The sequence below is a fragment of the Eulemur rufifrons genome, chromosome 4 (assembly GCF_041146395.1).
Source record: "Eulemur rufifrons isolate Redbay chromosome 4, OSU_ERuf_1, whole genome shotgun sequence".
Taxonomy (NCBI): Eukaryota; Metazoa; Chordata; class Mammalia; order Primates; family Lemuridae; genus Eulemur; species Eulemur rufifrons.
Window position 1 is genome coordinate 69149073 of NC_090986.1, and position 6000 is coordinate 69155072.

Below are 6000 nucleotides of genomic sequence, written 5' to 3' on the forward strand. Positions count from 1 at the left end.
GAAGAGCATGTGCAGACACAGGGAGAAGGCGGCCATCTACAAGCCAGGGAGAGAGGCCTCAGAAGCCATCAACCCTGCTTACAGCTTGATCCTGGACTTCTGGCCTCCAGAACTGTGATAAGATAAATTTCTGTTGTTTAAGTCGCCCAGTCTGTGGTGCTTTGCTATGGTGGCTCCAGCGAACTGATGCCCTTCCCTCTTAGTGAGTCTAAGCCTGGAGTCCGGCAGCATCTCCTCCATGCTAATGAGGAAGTGTGATGTCAGATAAACCTCCAGTGACCTGCTTAGAAGTTCTCCACCCTACCTTTAAAATAGTCTGGGGAGGTGTAAGAAATACTGATACTTGGGTTCCATTCTCAGAGTTTCTGATTAAATCACCGCGAGACGTGACCCAAGCATTCCCCATGTGATGCTCACATGCAGCTGAGTAGAGAGCAAGAGTTTCAGAATGACTCTACCGCCTTTGCAGTGTTTGACGGCCTGTGATGGAAACCTCGTTTTCTCTCCCTCCTGCGTAGAATTTAGACAACATGGATCTTGTGAATTCGGTGGTGAGCAATATGGTGGGCTGGCAATAGGCGGAATCCGATCGTGCTGCTAAACATCATGACATGTGAGAAGGACGACTGGGCCCTGGGAAGGCAAACAACAGAAGGACCATCTCACACTTTATTTATTTTTTTTTTTCATCTAAATGAGAGGTACAGGTTGTAGTAGTAACAGGAAGAAATGTAATTTGCATCTCACTTGACAATGTAGTGTTTCATCTGGAGAATTTTGGTGAAAATTCATTTCTTTGAATTCAGCCTAATCCAGGGCCCATGCAGACTAGTCCCAAAATATTCCTCTGGATTTTAGAAAGTCAACAAAATGTCCTAAATTTTGGTATGACAGAATTTCTTGATCTTCTCTGGGCTCTTTAAGACTCCGTCAAAACGGAATCTATTTCCTTGACCAAACCCCATTATAGTGTCATTTACTCTTTCTTTCCTAGCTCTGGGAAATACCAAAGAAATAAAAATTTTCTTTCTGAAATCAGCTCCCAGAATAGTTAAGCAAACCCTGTGGCTTTTATTTGCTTTTGTCCTTTTAGTGAGTTATTGAAGGAAATCATAATATCTCCAGACATGTCTTTTTTTCAATAGAGAGTCTGGACTGCTTGACTGATGCTGGGAATGCTGGAATCTGGGAGAACACGAGCTAAAGCTCCAGGTTCCCCAAACTCACTCCACACCCCTGCAGGGGTGGGGCCCTCCCTCAGTCTTCCTCTCTCTGAACTGTGGACTTGCTAAATCTCCAACTGAAAGACGTAGGGTTCAAAGCTCAGGAAAGGGAACACAAGTATAAAATGTTTCCAGTTTTTCCTTCTTTTTTTTAACTACTAGGATAGAAATTTCTCTGCCAACATAATTTTTGCTTGCTTGCAACTTTGTAATATCTCTGTTAGAGAAAGAAAAAACTTCCCTCAGTGCTCCAAATTAGAAAGAGAAAATGCAAATTGGGTGGCATCCCTGCCAATCATCTTAGGTATAAAAAGGAGGCAGGGACCTCAGAGGGGAGAAGCAGAGGCCAAGTTACATTCAGGGAACCTGACTGTGTATGTACATCTAGTTTCTGTCCCTCTGTGTGGTTGTAGGAACAGGCTAGAAGGTAGGGGGGTGGTCTCCATTACACTTGGGCCTGTACACTAAAGGAAACCAATTCACTAGCAGATTGTGGGGAAAAAAGTGACTGCAGGAAACATGATTAGTACTTAATGTTGTTTTGGATAGAAATCCAAATTCTTAAAAATGCCTTCTGTCTTTTGGAAGTTTTAATCTTTTATTCTTTGCCTTATAAAAATAACCTATTAATTAGAGAGTTTGGCAAGGAGAAGAGAGTCTTTACTGTTCTTTGGCCAAATATTCACTCATTCCACATTTCCTCCAAAATGTTTGTAAGACCCACCCAGACTCCTGCACCTCCCTTGCTCTCCCCCCAAGTCTTGTTTCTATGCTCACAGCTCCTAGAGGCTCTGTCGTGGCCAGACCAATGGCCCTAGAGGACTGGACACAGCTGGAGCAGATGCCTCATCATTGCTGCTCACATACTTTTCTTTTTCTTCCTTTACCCTTCTCGGCGGGAGTTGAGTGCTACCTGAGAGAAGGGAAGACAGTCTAAACTTTTATTGGTTTACTTTGCTGTGAAAGTCTTTCTCTTTACTGCTCTGGTTGTGGGTGTGACTAAATATCTTAGAGTTGATTAACAGGTCCTGGCCCCTCTCCTAGAGTCCACTTACCTCTGCCCGCTAAACAGATTCAAAGAGGACATAACTATGGGAGTGGAGACCAGAAGTGTCCTGGGACCAGGTGGCAGAGCTGTGAGCTTAGTGGCAGAGAGAGATAGAAAGCATTTTCTGATTCTCTCCCACCCCTCCAGCAGTGGTTGGATCACATTATAATTCACTCCCCTGGCACCCTACACAGCACAATGATAATTTAATACAATACATGTTTGCATAATTCTGACTTAAACTCTTTCTCCTTTACACTGTAAGCTCCTAAGGGTAGTGAGTACTTGGCTTAATCACCAATGTATACTTGTATTTACCATGGTGGCTTGTGCACAGTAGGTAGCTGGTAAAATATTTGTCAAACAAATTTTAAAAATGAATAAATTTATAAACCATTGCAAAGGAATAGTGAGATTAGCTGTTACAGGTGGTTGTTTGACCACGGCTCCTCTTGCATCCCACAAGCTGATGCTGCTGCTGTCTTGGCTGCTCTGGCCATTCCTGCGCCCGTTACAAGTTGTGGGCCCCTTGCAGGTATCCGATTTGGGAGCTGCAGTTCATAACTAGTTGGATCTACCTTGACTAAGTCTGGTTTGGGGGTTTTTCCCTTAAATTAGCTACCTCTGGGTGATTGTGGCTTTATGGCAGGGGTATCTTATCTCTCACTGTTAATAATGGCGAGGCTGGATTGGAAATCTTCCCTTCTCTGGTTCCCTTCCCCAAAGACCAGGCTTTCTCCCTAGCAGCTTGGAAATTTCCTATCGCATAGACCAGTTGTTCTTTTTTTTCCAATGTTGAAGATTGGTTGAAATGTACATTTCTGTTGTTGATGATAACCTTTCTGTGACAACACAGCCACTTCTCTCTCCAGATCCGAAAGTGCTGAAAGAGCTTTTTCTTCTATTTCACTTTTTTTTTTTTTTTTTTGCATTTTGCTCTTTTCTTGGGATTCTTCTTCAGTATGTAGAAGAGGTTGTCTTTGCATTTCTTTTTAGTATTAAATAGTCGTGTCTTCATGTTAAAAATCTGACTTGCAATCAAATGATCATTAACTTACACGAAGTTTGCATAAGGGTGACTAGTCCACCTGGGCAGTAAAGACCAGATCAGTTAATATACCTTTGTTGGTGCAGCTGGACAGCGTTTCCTAATTACAGCAAGGTCTAGTCACACGGCTTCCTGGGACAAAGGATTAGTCACTCCAGGTATGTTGTTTCCTCTGAACATGCATCGCCCCTGGCAGGCCTGCGGCTGTATCTACACCCTTTACCTGGTGGGCAGGTAGGTGCTCGGGCCCCCACGGGGACATCCTGCTGAGGAGTGTCAAGTTTTTACCAACAGTAACAGGATGGTGGTGGGAGCCCAGTCCCAAGGCCTGCATAAGCTCATGGCTCCAGAACCAGAACTAGTCATTGCAGACTACAGGAATTCTGGCTCTTTGCATAAATAAAGTCATAAAAACCACTGCAATAACTTGGCCATTTGAACACACACACACACACATATGTATAGGTTTTATTTATATTAAACACATGATATATTTTGAAGCAAAGCAGGTGTAGTTATGACACACAAGTGGTAATAAGAGCTATTTTAGACATGAATTTAAGAATGAATGGCTCCAAATTATTTGCATAATTAGATTCCTGGGAATACACTTCAATATCCAGCAAATATGTGGTAACCTAGTAAATATATGAAAAAATTAGACCCTGTTAGTTTCTGAAAAAATTCCCATGGGAAAGTAACAAAAGCTAGTAAGTTCTGCAAATAATTCCATTAGACACAGATATGTCACTCAGTGGCAAGATAAATATAAATTTACTAAGTGTTATGGCGGGCACACAGGAAGGAAGCAGGTACTTAATACAATTATAAAACACACAGCTCCTTGTCCAGGATAAAGTTTTCTTTGATAGACAGATGGGCTTTAAAAATAAATATCTTGCCAAAAACTTGAATTCCTGAAGTCACAGTGAAAGATTTTGCTTTGTACTACTCTTTGTAATGTGCTTAGTTTTAGCTTGTAGAGAAATGATCTTTTATTCTTACCAGCAATTGCCTTTCTATATTTTAAGTGATTTTTATTATAATGCTCTTTATTTTTAATGTTAGTTTTTTTTTTAAATTTACATTCTCTTTTTTATTCTTTTCTAAGGTACAATACTGAAAATTCTTAAGTGAGAGGATGATCCAAACATTGGAAAAAAATAAATATCCATAGTAGAAATTCACTTGAAGTGTTTAAATAATCATATAATCAGTGTAGGCAACATCTGGCTAATAGTGTGCATGTAATAATTGTATGTTTTAAAACTTCTATGCTGTTAACATTTTATCAGTTTCTTTTGGCTATTTATTTTATTGGAAAGTATTCAATCATCCAAAAGAACTTCATATATGTGATCTTTGAGTTTTTATTCTTACTCAATTAAATCCTTAAAGAGATTTTTTTTTTATATCTTAATGTCCATGTTGAACCTCCACTGAGAGATAAATCAAGGCACAGATTGTCATCATATTATTATGACACTTTTGATCTTTTGCAGGAAGATCTTTTTTCTTTCACCTAAAAGCCTGAACATTTTATACAGAAGGGGACACTGTCCAATTGCTGGGTGGACTTACCAGTTTTGGGATGCATGAGAATGCTAACTGTATCATGAAAATGGTAATGGTTTCAAAACGAAAAGGGAAGAATTACTGGAAGAATGAAAAATCTCAGAAAAAGAAAAAGCTAGTCCATTAAACTAAAGAAAGAAAGCAGAAGTAGAAGTCATTGCTGGAGCAGTTCTTTTTGTTCTTTAGCAAAACAAAATATTGAAAAATAAACACAAAGCCAACAAATATCAGGGGAAATGAACTAAATGCACTTGAAAGATAGAGAAGAAGGCAAAAATTGTTTAAAAGTTTGCAAATTTAATATTCTGATTTTTCTTTCAATAAAATTAAATCAAAAGAGAGACCCACATTGGTATATATTTTTTTTTGCTCAACTTTAGTTCGAGAGAGAGTCAGTATTCTTTCTTTATTGAAAAGTTTTCTATGTAATCTTTTTTGTGGAAACTGTAGGAGAATATCATGTTCTCCTTTTTCAAGTATTTTATCAAAATCAAATAGCTACCAAAATCTCAAAGCCTTTTTGTTCCTTAGCATCAATGGTTATGGAAAAGGGGAAAATAGACATTGAGGGATACTTTGAACTTATGGATAATATTTCCTAAAAATTTCTATGTCATTACCATACAATGTTGCAATCAATTCTAGGAAAATATCTTAAGGAAATATATTAACCATTGAACTAACGTTAAGGAAATTCTCACAATAGTATGTTTTCACAAATGATCTTTCCGTTGACCTTCTTAGTAAACTTTTATGAGCCATTTCAGTTAGAGGTATGCCTTTAAGGGTATCTCTTTCTAGAAATGAGATGTTTGGTTGTTTTTATATGCACTCACGTGTGTGTGTGTGTGTGTGGCTGTGATAGCACTGGTATTTGTAGTTTCCTGCCAAATTACACATTTCTGAACCTTGGTAAGTTGAACTGACTGAACATTTGAGTCCCATTCATTTGCCATCTGGTTAATGAAGACACTTGTTTTCATCCTTTTATTATTGCTATCATGTCTAGAAAAATGAGTTTAAAAGAATGGCAACATGCCTATTTTCAGATTAATACAATTATGAAAATTCCCAAGTTTGTAGGACATTTGCATGGTTAAAAATAT